Here is a 16612-nt window from a genome sequence, read left to right as displayed (position 1 = left end):
GAGAGAGAGAGAGAGAGAGAGAGAGAGAGACGGAGGGGGGAGAGAGAGAGAGAGAGACGGAGGGGGAGAGAGACAGAGAGAGAGAGAGAGAGAGAGAGAGACGGAGGGGGAGGGGGAGGGGGGAGAGAGAGAGAGCGAGGGAGAGACAGCGACAGAGAGAAACAGAGACAGAGACAGAGAGAGAAACCAGTCATTTGGAGACAGTGCCTGTTTAATCACCGTAAACAAAAGACACCATCACTGTTGAAAATAAGTCTTTGATGTAATGCTTCCATCGGGACCTCGAGATCATCTCCGGATTATCCAATTTTTGGATAATTGGTATTCAGATAATCGAGGTTCCTCTGTACTCTGTTTAAAATAACAGTCATGCACCCTTTGTCTGCAGGTATGATTGCAACGTTTGTGTCTTTGAGTTTTTTTAGGGCTTTCCTTTCCTGTGTTGAGTGCGTTCCCTTCGTTTTTTTCCTGCTTATTGTTAGAAACCTAGCAGACCATCAGACAGAGTTGCACCATTGTTCTTCAGTGTTGATTCTAACGCTGCTTGGGAGTTCTTAAGAAACCAAAACACACGCAGAAAGTAGGACATAACACCAGCACTTCACCAGAGGCTCGTTGATGATGTTACTTAGTATGGTGACAAAACGTGTGAAAACAAACCTTCCAGCTCTGTGAGCAAACTTACCTCAACCTGAGCTACAAATCTTCTCAAATCACAAACACCGATGGACACAAAACGCTAAAACTAGCACAAAGATGGGAAATCAACGCCATCAGACTGAGCGTCACCCACGAACAACTGTACTTCCTGCATGAATTTCTCAGGAATCAGGTCTTAAATACCACTCAACATCCCACGAGCCAAAAGAATAGCAGAACAGAACGTCCGCGCAACGTTGCAAGAAACTATTAACAATGCCCACAACTGACTCCATGAAGACAACTGGGAAATTTCATGCCAAAAAAGAACTTTATATACGAAGGCAACAGACCATGAATGGACAGACACTAGAACGAGCCATATGCATTATCAGCAGCAAATACAGAACATTTAAAAACTAACACTACATGAAAAACTGAACAAACTCTCAAAAAAGAATAGCACAGAATCTTGGATAAAAAAAATTATCAGACCGACCACTAACGGATACGGAAAAAGCCATCCCAGTGAAAGGGTCAAACAACAAATAAAGAGATGTGGACAAAAAGGACTTCCTAGCAGCATTATGATCAACCCTGAAGGACAACGGGCTAAGAAGAAACCCAGCAGACCATCAGATAAAGAGTTGCACCAATACTATGCAAGAAAAAGGAAGGGAACACACTCAACACATAGGAAAGCCCTAGAAAGACTCAAAAAAGACAAAAACATTGTAATCTACCTGCAGACAAAGAGCACATGACCGTCATTCTAAATGGAGCGGAGTACATTGAAAAAGCAAACTCACTGCTTGCATACCGACACTTCGTGATAGACCATACTCCACAACTAGAAAACCGGTTCACATTCACATTGAAAAGGCTTCAGAAATCAGGACAATTAAACAAGACAGACTTCCAAAAAATGAAACCGGATAGACCCAATACACCCTGCTTCTACGAACTAACTAAAATACAAGGAGGTTGAGTGAAGTGATTACGCCACAGTTGAAGAGGGTGAAGACATGACTGCCAAGCTGGTTCAGTGCGCTATGTGCTTGATGTGGGAGGTCAACGACTCTGGTGTGTCTGGCTCGTATAAGTGTGGAAAGTGTGTGCACTTTCAGCTACTGACAGAGCATATTGCAGCGCTGATGAAATAACTCAAGGACCTTAGACTCATCCGAGAGAACGAGATCTTTCTGGACAAGACCTTCAGCGAGGTTATTACACCGACCATACCAGAAGAGAGCAGAAGAGAGCAGACGATGAGGAAGGCAGAGAGAAGGCAGGTGCAAGAGACTCCGGGGGAAGTACCTGTCAGGAACAAGTTGAATATTTTGGAAACAGTAGAGACTGACGACACTGCCAGTCCGCAAGGCGGCCAGGTCTGTCAATCAAAAGTTGGCGTGGAGGCAGACGGAAGAGTCGGACATCGCACAGAGCTGTGGTAATAGGGGACTTCATAGTGAGAGGAACTGACCGGGGGTTTTGTGGCAGCAGACGGAACTTAAGGATGGTGTGTTGCCTTCCTGGTGCCAGGGTTAAAGACATCGCGGACAGAATGCAGAAAATCCTCAAGGACGAAGGTGAAGAGGCAGAAGTGGTGGTACATGTCGGCACAAATGATGTCGGGAAGAAGAGGAGGAACATACTAGAGCGGGACTTCAGAGAACTAGGAAGAAGGCTGAAAAGCAGGATGTCCAGGGTGGTTATCTCCAGTTTGTTTCCAGTTCCTCGGGCTGGTGAGGCCAGAAACAGGGAGATAATGGACTTGAACGTGTGGCTGGGGAACTGGTGCAGGAAGCAAGGATTGAAATTCTTGGATCACTGGGGTGTGTTTCATGGTAAGCATAAATTATACAAGAGACGCGGTTTGCACCTTAATAGGTTGGGGACCAGCATTCTGGCAGGCAGGTTTGCTATTGCAACGCAGCTACGTTTAAACTCAGTCGCGGGGGGGGGAGGACAAACTGGATGTTTAAGAAGGAAATTGAAGGGAAAGTTAGAACAAGGGAAGTCAAGAAAGACAACGTATCAATGAGGCAGAAAACTCAAAAAGGGATCATGCTGTATGGTTGAGTGAAATAGGAGTTGATGGGAAGGGTGAGTGAGGGTAGTAACAAATTAAAAATACTATATATGAATGCACAAAGCATTAGAAATAAGGTGGATGAGCTTGAGGCTCTTTTAGAAATTGGCAGATACGATATTGTGGGGATAACAGAGACATGGCTTCAAGTGGACAGGGCCTGGGAAATGAATATTCAAGGCTACTCATGCTATCGTAAGGACAGACTGATGGGCAGAGAGGGTGGGGTGGCCATGCTGGTAAGGGATGGTATTCAGTCCCTTGCGCAGGGGAACCTATAATCAGGGGATGTAGAGTCAGTATGGATAGAGCTGAGGAATTCTAAGGGTAAAAAAAACTTTCTTGGGAGTTATCTACAGGCCCCCAAACAGTAGTCTGGATGTCGGATGGAAGTTGAATCAGGAGCTGAAATTGGCCTGTCGCAAAGATGTTACTACAGTTGTTATGGGGGATTTCAACATGCAGGTAGACTGGGAGAATCAGGGTGGTATTGGACCTCAAGAAAGAGACTTTGTGGAGTGCCTCCGAGATGGATTCTTAGAACAGCTGGCGCTGGAGCCTACCAGGGAGAAGGCAATTCTGGATCTAGTATTGTGTAATGAACCAGAATTGACCAGGGACCTCGAAGTGAAGGAGCCATTGGGAATCTACAATTTGAGAGGGAGAGGGTACAATCGGAAGTGACAATATTTCAGTTGAATAAAGGAAACTATGGAGCTATGAGGGAGGTCAAAGTTCAATGGTGCAATACCTTAGCAGGATGACAGTGGAGGAACAATGGCAGATATTTCTGTGTATAATGCAGAAGATGCAGGATCAGTTCATTCCTAAAAGGAAGAAAGATCCCAGGAGGAGGCATGGGCGGCCATGGCTGACGAGGGAAGTTAAGAAACATATAAAGTTAAAAGAGAAAAGGCATAATATAGCAAAGATAAGTGGGAAAACAGAGGACTGGGAAGCTTTTAAAGAACAACAGAGGATTACTAAGAAGGAAATATGCAGAGAAAAAAATGAGGTACGAAGATAAACTGGCCAAAAATATAAAGGAGGATAGTAAAAGCTTTTTTAGGTATGTGAAAGGCAAAAAAATGGTTAAGACTAAAATTGGGTCCTCGAAGACAGAAACAGGGGAATATATTACGGGGAACAAAGAAATGGCAGAAGAATTGAATTGGTACTTCAGATCTGTGTTCACTGGGGAAGACACAAGCAATCTCCCTGAGGTAACAGTGGCTGAAGGACCTGAACTGAAGGGAATTTATATTTGCCAGGAATTGGTGCTGGAGAGACTGTTAGATGTGAAGGTTGATAAGTCCCCGGGGCCTGACAGTCTACATCCCAGGGTACTGAAGGAGGTGGCTCGAGAAATCATGGATGCGTTGGTGATTATTTTCCAGAGTTCGATAGATTCGGGATCAGTTCCTGCAGATTGGAGGGTGGCTAATGTTGTACCACTTTTTTAAGAAAAGTGGGAGAGAGAGAAAGCAGGAAATTATAGACCAGTTAGTCTGACCTCAGTGGTGGGAAAGATGCTGGAGTCTATTATAAAGGACACATCTGGATAGTAGTAACAGGATAGGTCAGAGTCAGCATGGATTTATGAAGGGAAATCATGCTTGACTAATCTTCTGGAATTTTTTGAGGATATAACTCTGAAGATGAACGAGGGAGATCCAGTAGATGTAGTGGAACGTTTCAGAGAACATCTCTGGGACACCCGGACCAACCAACCCAACCACCCAGTGACTCAACACTTCAACTCCCCCTCCCACTCCACCAAGGATATGCAGGTCCTTGGACTCCTCCATCGCCAGACCATAACAACATGACAGCTGGAGGAAGAGCACCTCATCTTCCGCCTAGGAACCCTCCAACCACAAGGGATGAACTCAGATTTCTCCAGTTTCCTCATTTCCCCTCCCCCCACCTTGTCTCAGTCCCAATCCTCGAACTCAGCACCACCTTCCTAACCTGCAATTTTCTTCCTGACCTCTCCGGCCTATCACCCTCACCTTGACCTCCTTCCACCTATCGCATTTCCAAAGCCCCTCCCCCAAGTCCCTCCACCCTACCTTTTATCTTAGCCTGCTTGGCACACTCTCCTCATTCCTGAAGAAGGGCTCATGCCTGAAACGTCGATTCTCCTGCTCCTTGGATGCTGCCTGACCTGCTGAGCTTTTCCAGCAACACATTTTCAGCTCTGATCACTGGCATCTGCAGTCCTCACTTTCTCCTCAGGCCCATAGTCTCACTACTTGGAACACCAACACAGACTAACCAAGGAACTCCACTGAAAACTGAAATACCTGGCAGAAGACTCATGCCACTCTATTCACTCCACCCAAGAATTCCTGAACACCAAAGACACCAAAGGTGGAAGAGGACAAAATAATAGTATCCTTTGACGTAACAGCCCTGTTCGCATCAATTAACCTGGCCAAAGAAACACTGACTGCACTACTAGAGGAACCAAGGACACAAACACCAGACAGAACCAACTTTATCATCTTAAAAAACCAAGACACATAAATAGAAAGCAGGACATAACACCAGTGCTTGACCAGAGGCTCACTGACGATGTTACCTACTATGGTGACGAAACATCTGAAAACAAACATTCCTGCTCAGCGAGCAAACTTACAACCTGAACCTCAACCGGAGCTACAAATCTTCTCAAAAATTACAGAAAATCTTACTTTAGATATAGACAAATTGGTTCAAATGAATCTCTTGATCAATATAAACAGATAGGAGCATTCTTAAGGAAGAAATCAGGAAAGCAAAGTTATGAGATATGAGATAAGATATGAAATAGCATTGACAGATAAGGTTAAGGATAATCCAAAGGGATTCTACAAGTACATTAAGAGCAAGAGGGTAACTAGAGAAAGGGTAGGGTTCCTTGACGATCAAGAAGGTCATGTTTGTGTTGGATCCCAAGAGATGGGAGTGATACTAAATGAATATTTCATGTCAGTTTTTACTGTGGAGAAAGAAATGGAGATTAGAGAAGGCACAGAAATACATCATGACATTTTAAAAAACAGTTTACATAACAGAAGAGGGCATACTAGAGGTCTTCAAAAATATAAAGGTGGATAAATCTCTAGGTCCTGATCTAACATATCCCAGAATGCTGTGGGAGGTGAGGGGAAATAGTAAAGCCCCTTGCAGAAAAATGTGCATCATCTACAAATACAGGCAAGGTGCCTGATAACTGGAGGGTAGCTAATGTTGTACCTTTAAGAACAGTTGCAAGGAGAAACCAGGGAATTATAGACCTGTCTCTGAATTTGGTTGTGGGTAAATTGTTGGAGGTGATTTTGTCAGATAGGATTTATGGACATTCAGAGAAACAAAAATTCAGGATAGGAAACATAGTTTTGTGCAGGAAAATCGTGTCTCACAGACTTGATTTGAGTTTTTTGAAGAAGTTACCAAGCAGAGTAATGAGGCTAGAGCAGTAGGCGTTGTTTACGTGGACCTTAGTAAAGCCTTCGACAAGGTTCCAATTCTTATGCTATTTAGTAAAGTTAAGTAGCATGGAATTCAGGGTAAGCTTGCAGAATGGATAAATAATTGGCCTAACGGCAGGAGACAGAGTGATGATGCAGGATTGTTTTTCGGACTGGAGGCCTGTCACCAGCAGTGTTCCACAGGGATCGATTCTGGGTCGTCTTTGGTTTGGCACTTACATAAATGATTTGGATGAGAATATAGAAGGCACAGTTAGTAAGTTTGCAGACGACACCAAAATTAGTGGCACAGGAAACAGTGAAGAAGGTTTTCTAAGACTACAAAGGAATCTTGATCAAATGGATTAGAAGGGCAGAAACATGGCAAATGGAGTTCAATCTGGATAAATACTAGGTATTGCACTTTGCTACAACAAGCAAGGGTAGGACTTAGATAATTAATGGGAGAAAGTGAGGACTGCAGATGCTGGAGATGATAGTCAAAAAATATGACGCTGGAAAAGCACAACAGGTCAGGCAGCATCCAAGGAGCAGAAGAGTCGATGTTTTGAACATAAAGCTTTCATCAGGATTGGGCTTATGCCTGAAACGTTGACTCTGCTACTCCTCAGATGCTGACCTGCTGTGCTTTTCCAGCACCACATTTTTCATCTCTGATCTCCAGCATCTGCAGTCCTCGCTTTCTCCTTGGGTAGTGCTTTAGAACAGAGGGGCTTAGGGGTTCAGGGATATAATTCCTTGAAGTTTCCTTCACATATCGACAGGATGGTTAAAAATGTATTAAGCAAGCTTGCCTTCATTGCTCGATCCTTTGAGTATAGGAGTTAGGAAGTCATATTGAGGTTGTACAGGACATTAGTGAGAACTGTGTCCAGTTCTGGCAACCAGTTATAGGAAGATTATTATTAAGCTGGAAAGGGTTCAAAGAAGAGTTCTGGACTCCCCAATCCCAGGGAAAAGACTTTGCCTATTTACCCTATCCATGCCCCTCATAATTTTGTAAACCTCTATAAGGTCAGTCCTCAGCCTCCGAGGCTCCAGGGAAAACAGCCCCAGCCTGTTCAGCCTCTCCCTATAGCTCAAATCCTTCAACCCTGGCAACATCTTTGTAAATCTTTTCTGAACCCTTTCACGTTTCACAACATCTTTCCTATAAGGAGACCAGAATTGCATGCAACATTCTAACAGCGGCCTAACCAATGTCCTGTACAGCCACAACATGACCTCCCAACTCCTGTAACTCAATACTTTGACCAATAAAGGAAAGTATATACCAAACACCTTCTTCACTATCCTATCTACCTGCGACTCGACTTTCAAGGAGCTATGAACCTGCACTCCAAGGTCTCTTTGAAATCAATAGATAAAGCTAATTAGGAGCAGTTAGTACTGGAGCAAAATTTTCTGTACTTTTATTGTTAAGGCCCATAGCCTTTGCAGTATTTTGGGATTTTAGCTTTACCATGATATCATGTGAAGTGAATTGAATTGGCTGAAACTTGGCACAAGCAATACTACAGTCTTCAGGGGGAAATCAAAATTGATCACCCATTTGACACTTCTGGCTGAAGGTGGTTCCAAATGCTTCTTTTATATCTTCTCCATTGAACTCTAATGGATTTCCCTAGCTCTAAAGATAGGGATTCTTGTGGAGTCTTCTCCTGTCAATTGCTGAATTGCCCATCAATATTCATTGTTGCACGTGGCAGGTTTGCGGAGTTTAGATCTAATCTATTGCATTGGGATCTGTCTATTGCAACCAGTTCGATTTTTGGTATTCAAGTAGTCTTGTGTTGTAGCTTCACCAAATTGACACATGGTTCACAGGTGTCTACAGCAGCTCCCAGGATGCCCTCCTGCACTCTTCATTAAACCAGGTTTGATCCTGTAATAGTGGAGGACATACAGGCCTCAAGGTAACAGACTGCATTTAATACAATGTTGTTGCTGTTGCTGAAGGCACACAGTGCCTGCAGTGCCTCATGATGCCTAGTTTTGAGTTATTGATCTGTTCAAAATCTATCCCATTTTGCAGGTTGGTGTTGCCAGCAATCACAAAGAAGAATACTCTCAAGAAAAAGTGGGTATTTTATCACAAGGACTGTGCTAAAGAATACGATTACAAATAAATGCATCGCAACAGGTAGATTATTGAATACATGGTCAAGTTGGTTTCTTGCTGATGCTGCTGCCTCACCACCAAATGCAGCACCGAGTCTAGTAGTTATGTCCTTTAAAACATAGCTAACCAGTTAGTAATGGTGCTACTGAGCCACCATTCTTGGTGGGCATTGGAGTCCCCTAACCAGAATACAGACTGTATGCTCACCACCTCTATTTTCTACACCAATTGGAAGAAGCATTATGTAGAGATTTATCATCAATTCAAATGAAACTTGATGATGTTATTTTTCAGAAATAGTATATTATCTGCAATAATACTTTCAAAAGATTTACAAGTCAATCTTAAATCTGAAGAAATATCAATACCTTTCTGAAGCGATCTGTGCATCTCCTGTGTCCAACTCCTCTTCACTTTCAGCCTCAACATAAATAGAGTTTAAATTAGTAACAAAAAAGGTATCTTTCATAGGTTTCAAAGTAAAATTCAATAAATTGCTTATAATGAAACAAATTATAATAAAGCATTGCGCTTTAAGTCTCTGTGCGCAAATTTTATCAAAGCAATAAATAATTGCTTGATGGTACAGAAATTTAACTATTGCTAAAGAGAACAAGTAGGTGAATCTTTTCATCTTGCATTCAATGAGGATGAGGAGTCTTTGCTCAAGTCAGGTTCTTCCCGTTCAAGATGACAAGCTTTAACTACTTGTTTCATCTTGAACTGGAAGAAACTGACTAGAGCAAAGATTCCTCATTCTGATGAACGCAAGAGGAAAGGCTTCAACTTCGTGCTTCCCTTTAGCAATGCTTCAGGTAAGAAATATAAACTGTGCTTTCAACTTTAATGATTTATTTATTTGCATTGACCTTAGAAATTGAAAAAGTACCAACTTGAATTGTCTAAACAAACACAATTCAAACTGTCTTTATATAACAGTTAACTTTTTTTTGCTCTGCTTCAAAAATGAGTTTTAGTCACAAGAAATAGGAGCAGGAGCAGACTAAATGAACTGGTGTAGCTTGCTCTATTCTTACAAAATAATGATAAACACACACAAAATTCAAACTCAATCAGGTGAATCACTGAGTAGAATGCCTTTTCCTGCCCAATATCTAGATAACTTGCAGCAGTCTGAAGAAATGTGAAAAATGGTTTACAATACAACTGCCAAACAGACATTTTAAACAGCAATTGGCAAATTGCACTGGATACAATCACATTCAAAACTGATTATTATCCACAGCAAATTTATCAATTTGTTTAAATTCTCTACCTTGCTAATTTTGGCAAAACCCATTTTGAAACATCACTAAAGAATGACTGAAAAAACTCCACTAATGTTTGATGTTTGACCTGTTTTTTCCATCCTTGCATTAAGCTTAAGAATGCTGCAGTCATAATTCCACAACTAGTTTCCCAGTCTTACATAAATTATCAACCTGGCTTCATTTTCCAAAATATTCTGTGTCAGGAAATACACTGATTCAGGAACCAGTCCTAGACTCACTGAATAATAAATAACTGTCTTTCAGTTGAAATACCTACTTTTAATCCAAAAAAGACAAATCACTTTTTTTAATGGCTTACATTACTGGGAGCTGTTAAGGGATGTGGGCATCTGGGTACACAGTAAAGTCGGGAATAGATGCAAAAAGTAATCAAAAAGACTGATACAATGTTGATTTTTACATTAGGAAAATGGAATACAAAGGAAATTATGTTGTACACCATTTGTACAGCATCTTGATTAGACTACATTTGTGGTACTGCTTTCAACAAACACTGGCCTTGGAGGTGGTACAGAACAAAATCTCATGTGAGGGTTTAAAAGTGCAATTTATGAAGATAATTTTTATGAATGCGGAGTATACTCCCTCAATTTAGACAACTATTTCTGCCCTCTGATCTACACTATCAGGTGAACAACATCTTAACAATGTTATACACACTTATGAAAAATTTCAATCTATGTTTTCTAATCCTTCCATGTCATTGCCGCTCACCAACTCAGAGCCCTCCATCAAGTCTAGGCTCTTGAGTATCCCCTACTTTGTCTGCTCCACCATTAATGGCCATGACCTCAAGCCTCTCTTTTTCTCTATCCTTACTTAAGAAGTGCCTCAAAACCACTCTTTTGGTCATTTTTTGAATATATACTTATGCAGCTCATTGTCAAACTGATTGATAACACTCCTGTATTATCTTTAATGTAATAAAACATTGGTAATAAGTTGTCTAATCAAATATTTACAAACTTATGGGACATATGGGGAAATATAAAGAAACTGGTGGAAAAAATTCTTAAAATCAAGCAAGGCCATATTTTTCCTCCTAATCTGGGGTGTAAATCTTAAACTTTCACTCAAAAAGTTTTGATTGCTAAAACTATTGAAATCCCATGACTGGAATTGATGGATTTTTGGTTGTTAAGGATGTCAAGAGATATAAAGAAACAGCAGGCAAAATTAAATTGATTAGCCATAATGTGACTGAATAAAATTTTTGATGGGTTGAATTGCCTACTTCTATTTGGGAGGTTAATGAGTTATCAGATTGATTGCTCCAATTTTAATGCACAATCATCTAATTCCCTTTCCTATCATATTGTGCTGCCTGCAGGCTAACACCCTTTTGGGACAAAGTTTAAAAATCACACAGCACCAGGTTATACTCCAACAGGTTTATTTGGAAGCACACCTCAACCACTTGATGAAAGAGCAGCGCTCTGACAGTTAGTGTTTCCAAATAAATCTGCTGGACTGTAATCTGGTGATGTGTAATGTTTAGGAGAAAGTGAGGACTGCAGATCAGGCATGAGCCCTTCCTGAAGAAGGGCTCATGCCCGAAACATCAATTCTTCTGCTCCTTGGATGCTGCCTGACCTGCTGCGCTTTTGCAGCAACACATTTTCAGCTCTTGTGTAATGTTTAAATCTGTACACCCCGGTCCAACACTGGCTCCTCCACATCATGGACTTTTTGGAACGTATCTGCAACTTCTAAATGTTTGTTCTTACTGGACAGTGATAAGGTGGGTCCAGTTCAGAAGCCTAGAACTCAAGGTCAAGTACTCTGAAAGAATGTCAATGTCAGTGTTTCTAAAATGACTAATCAATCTATAAACTCCCTTATGTCTTCCATACTAAACATCATAAATGCTGTTCTTTTCTTAAGTAACACTTCAGACAATTCACTGATTTTAAACGTTTTTTAAGTTTCATTTCACAGCAAATGGAAATTAACATTGAACTCGATGGTGAAAATGCTATAGAAAGAAATATCAGTAGGACAGCCCAGCAAACCATTTGTTGCTGACGCCTATAAACCTGCTTGGAGGTAGGTACCAAGTAAATGGATTTGAACAGTTCCTGGCATTAATCAGCCGAACGTGGAGCAAATTAAACCCAACAGAATGAGGTTTCAACAACTGCTACCAACTCGCAATTCGAAGTTTAGTTCTATCAACTCTTTGGATAAGAGCCGTGTTATTGCAAACACAGACTAAACGTGAATGAAATTAACCCCATGTGATCCCCGCAAGCAGTAAAAGCAGGTTCTCCGCTCATCAGAAACACAAACTTTGTTTCTCTCTGTAGAGAAAACCACCAAGAGCCGGGTTACTCTGGACATTATAGAAGGGCATGGAGCTGAAGAATCATTTATGTTCTTGTCCTATTTGTGCAGAGGAAGAGGCTCACCGCCACTTTATTCGCCATTTTCAACCGTTCACCGCTGATCTTGTGGTTTCTAGAAATTTCCAGGGGCGCGTGCGGACAGTGATGTCACCACCATCCCGACCTGAGCATCCGCTGAATCGGAGACCAGGGCAGGCCGATGGGTAAGTTCAGAAATCCCTCAGACGTAATACAATACAGTATCGGGAATGTGAAGCACCGCCACTTGTGCGTGTAGGAGTAGGCGGGCCTAATAACCCGAGCCGCGTGGTGGGCGGGGCCAACTGTCCCTGCCAGGCGCTGGGCGGGGCTAACATCTTGAGCCCGTTGATTTGTGTTGCTGGAAAAGCACAGCAGGTCAGGTAACACCCGAGGAGCAGGAAAATCGACGTTTCGGGCAGGAGCACTTCATCAGGGGAAAAAAATCACTCCTGCCCAAAATGCAGATTTTCCTGCACCTCGGATGCTGCCTGACCTGCTGTGCTTTTCCAGCATCGCTCTCATCTTGACTCTGATCTTCAGTATCTGCAGTACCCACTTTCGCCTGCTGATTTGTGTCTCGACCTTGCTCACTGATTAACCTTGCAGAGGCCTTTGGGGTAAGAGATTCACAACCCTTCGAGAATGCAGACATTGTTCCCATCTTAAGCTGAAATGACTTTCCATTATTCTGAAATTGTTTCCTCTTGTTTTCAACTAATTATTCCAGGTGAAAGATGATATCTAACCTACACTGTGTTGCTGGTTAAAGCACAGCAGGTTAGGCAGCATCCAAGGAACAGGAAATTCGACGTTTCGGGCATAAGCTCTTCATCAGGAAGGGCTTATGCCCGAAACATCGAATTTCCTGTTCCTTGGATGCTGCCTAACCTGCTGTGCTTTAACCAGCAACACATTTTCAACTGTGATCTCCAGCATCTGCAGACCTCATTTTTTATCTAACCTACACTGTCAGCCCTGTACAAAGTTCCTAAGTTTCAATGAAGTCACCTTTTCATTTTCTAATTTGGAGATGCCAGTGTTGGACTGGGATGTACAAAGTTAAAAATCACACACCAGGTTATAGTCCAACAGGTTTAATTAGAAGCACTAGCTTTCATAGCGCTGCTCCTTCATCAGGTTGTTGCCCAGGAGCACTCCGAAAGCTAGTGCTTCCAATTAAACCTGTTGGACTATAACCTGGTGTTGTGTGATTTTTAACTTTGATTTCTAAACTCTACAGCGAAGCACAGTAGAAAAAAATTTGATACATTGAACCAGTCCCAGCTCCTAGAACAATCTAATCCCACTTCCATGTTCTTTCCCCATTATAATTGTAAACTATTCTCCTTTAAATATTCTCCCTTAAATGTTTTGAAAGCTGACAACGAATCTACCCAAGAAAAGAATCTACCCAAGAAAAGGTTAGGCAGCAACCAGGAAATAGGAAATTCGACGTTTCGGGCATAAGCCCTTCATCAGGAATGAGGAGAGTGTGCCAGGCTGTCTAACCTGCTGTGCTTTAACCAGCAACACATTTTCAGCTGTGATCTCCGGCATCTGCAGACCTCATTTTTTACCCTGTTTAGGTACAGCGACAACGTTTTTAGGGAGTGAGTTGCAGGTGACACTGAAGGAATGGCAGTATATTTCGAAGTCAGGATGATGGGTGGTTTGGAAGAAAACTTCCCACATTAGTCTTCTATGTATTTGGTATCCTTCTTCTATATATTTGTGGGACAGGTTTGGAGGGTGCCATTTAAGTGAATTAGTGAATTTACCCAGTGTAGATAGTAACTGCTGCTATTCAGTTCTGAAGATGTGTCACTGGATCCAAAACGTTAACTCTAATTTCCCTTCACCAATGCTGCTGAGCTTTTCCAGCAACTTCTGTTTTTGACACTGCTGCTATTGTCTGTCAGTGGTGGAAGGAATAAATGTTTTTGGATGTGGTGCCAATTAGGTGGGCTGCTCTATTCTGAATGATGTCATGTTTCTTGAGTGTTGTTCAGTGCTGGACTGCACTTATCTAAGCAATTGGGGAGTATTCTCTCAAACTCCTGACCTATACTTTGTAGACGGTGGACAGACTTCGAAGAATTAAGGAAGTGAGTTACTTCTCGTCCCTGTATGACTAATCTAGAAATTGACTTGATGGTGGTTAAGTTGTTCTTCTGCGTTTTGGGCAAAAGCCCTTCATCTTTTGCCCGAAACGTCGATTTTCCTGCTCCTCGGATGCTACCTGAACTGCTGTGCTTTTCCAGCACCACTCTCATCCAGAATCTGGTTTCCAGCATCGACAGTCATTGTTTTTACCAGTTGTTCTTCTGGTCTTTCATGGCACTGAGAAAGGTCAGAATGAGGGAGAAAGAGATAAGCAGGTAGGTGATGGGTTGGTGAGTTTTGAGGGTTTAAGTTGAATTGGGAATAGTAGCTTTAAAAAAGTACCAGGGAGATATAAATACTCAATTAATTAGTTAAACTAATATCACTACAAATATTCATTTAGTAATACTTATAAACTTGAAACCATAATTCATCAGCATTTAAAAGAATGAGAATTGATCCAATTGCAATATAAAGATTCTGATAGGGCTTGATAGGCGCACAGGTTAGACACTAAGAGAATATTATCCCTCATAAGGCAATAGAGATCTAAGGTCAGGGGACATCAAATTAAGAGGGAAATTAAGAGGAATTTTCTCTCTGAGAGGATTATTAACCTTTGAAACTTTATTTCACAGAGAACAGTGAAGAATGGGATGTTGAATATATTCAAGGGTGTGTTACAGATTCTTTACCTCCAACATGGTGGTGGCAGAAAGTGGAGTTAAACTCGCAATCAAATCAGTCATCTTGAGGTAGGCTGGAGAGCCAAATGGCTACTCTTGCACTTATTTTTTACATTCTTCCATGAATGTTCCTAATGTGTGAAAGGTCAAAATGTTTTTCTTTTGAACATTTACTTCTAATGCTACATGATTCTCTCTCTTTCTTTCTCCTAGGTTTCCCTACATAAGTTAAGAAGATTCAGAATTCAGTGCTCCTATATTTCCTTTCTGTGAGCCATCTCCTAGTCACAGGCTTAAATTGTTTTCACAATCTTAATGTTCCATGTCCCTGTGCTTTATGCTCACCTCTGGATAGTCACCTCAAGGGATACTCAAAGATTCAACCATAGCCCCAACACTTTCTAATTTATGCATCACCTGTCTGTAACACTAACCAGAAATAACTTCTGTGCTTATGTTGCCAATACTGAGGTCAACATCACTATTACCACTCCAAATAGACAAACGCCACTGCACTTGTCTGTCTTCAAATTGTGGGTTAGGGCAGTACATCCCAATGTAATAACAGAAGACCTCTTGCTTAGCTCCCTCAAAAAGAAAATTGTATTCTAATCATCTGTTTCAATGCCTTCCCTGAATTCTCATCAGGTCAGACTGTCACAGCGGTAATCCTTCTTGAACTTTGAGCTGAACTTCAAATCCCAAACCCTAAACATCATTTAAATCATCTAATTCACTCATACTAATAAGTCAATTATTAGTTGTTTTAATGCCAAGTCTTCTTGGTCAATCAGCAACTCCTCAGTGTCAATGAGGTGAGTGCATATTACGAAGAACTTCTTCAGTGAAACTGAGAAGCTGAAAAGACTTTGATCAGCTACACTGAAGAATTCCAGCCAATGCTGTTATGAGATTTCTGACCAAAGCACTTCTGTCATGTAACAAAAGCAGAAATTGCTGATGAAACTCATCAGGTCTGACAACATCTGTGGGAGAAGGCACAGTTACTGTTTCAACTCCAGTGACTCTTTATCAGTTCAGAAACGTGCTGAGGTTTGCCAACATTTTCTGCTTTTGTTTCAGATTTCCAAAATTTGCAATTCTTTGTTTTATTTTTATTTAACCTATCATCGTAATCAAATTGTTCACAGATGTTATTATATACCACTGGAGCTAGTGGGACTTGAGCCCAAGCCTCCTAGTCCAAGGATAGGGACACAAAAAAGCCTAAAGTTCTTTGTTTTACTTTACTTCTCTCATGTCGTACTGTCACTGCTTAACAGGTAGCACCAATTAGACATTGATTATTTTGAAGCTGAACCAGTGTGTATGTCATCTCAGCTCACCTCAACTCTACTTAAAAGGGAGTCTGTTGAAAGTCGCAATCAGTAAGCTTGGCATAAGCAGTTGGGCAAGAACACAGCCATACTGAGTGAGTTTGTGTTTCTGGGAATTTGGAGCATAGAGGATATTTAATGCAGAGGGTAGCTTGTAAGGATGATTAGTAATGAAGACTAGGGAGTAAGGGCCTTATAGTATTTGACATGAAACATAAAGTCAGAGAGTCGCAGAGATGTACAGCATGGAAACAGACTCTTCAATCCAACCCATCCATGCCGACCAGATATCCTAACCCAATCTAGTCCCACCTGCCAGTCCCACCTGTATCCAAATGGCTAGTTCTTCCTAAACATTTTCCAAAAGATTTAATATAAAGGGATAAGTCATGGCAGGAGAATGCAAAGTCCTAGTGTGATCTTCTCGTTCTATGTGGGAAGCCAAGAACATTTCCAGTGCAGAGGCCAACATGTATGCAGGAAGTATCTCCAGCTACAG

General features: G+C 41.6%; 1 long non-coding RNA gene across 1 annotated transcript in view; it reads right to left on the bottom strand.

Moving 5' to 3' along the window:
• The window catches only part of LOC132828240 (uncharacterized), a 43849-nt gene extending 35093 nt beyond the window's left edge, over window positions 1-8756 (bottom strand). The window contains exon 1 of the long non-coding RNA XR_009646089.1: window positions 8698-8756. This is a non-coding gene — a long non-coding RNA (uncharacterized LOC132828240). The remainder of the gene's footprint in view (window positions 1-8697) is intronic.
• Between the last annotated feature and the right edge of the window lie 7856 nt (window positions 8757-16612).

Source organism: Hemiscyllium ocellatum, chromosome 2 (assembly GCF_020745735.1).
Source record: "Hemiscyllium ocellatum isolate sHemOce1 chromosome 2, sHemOce1.pat.X.cur, whole genome shotgun sequence".
Taxonomy (NCBI): Eukaryota; Metazoa; Chordata; class Chondrichthyes; order Orectolobiformes; family Hemiscylliidae; genus Hemiscyllium; species Hemiscyllium ocellatum.
This window is presented reverse-complemented; position numbering and strand designations above follow the sequence as displayed.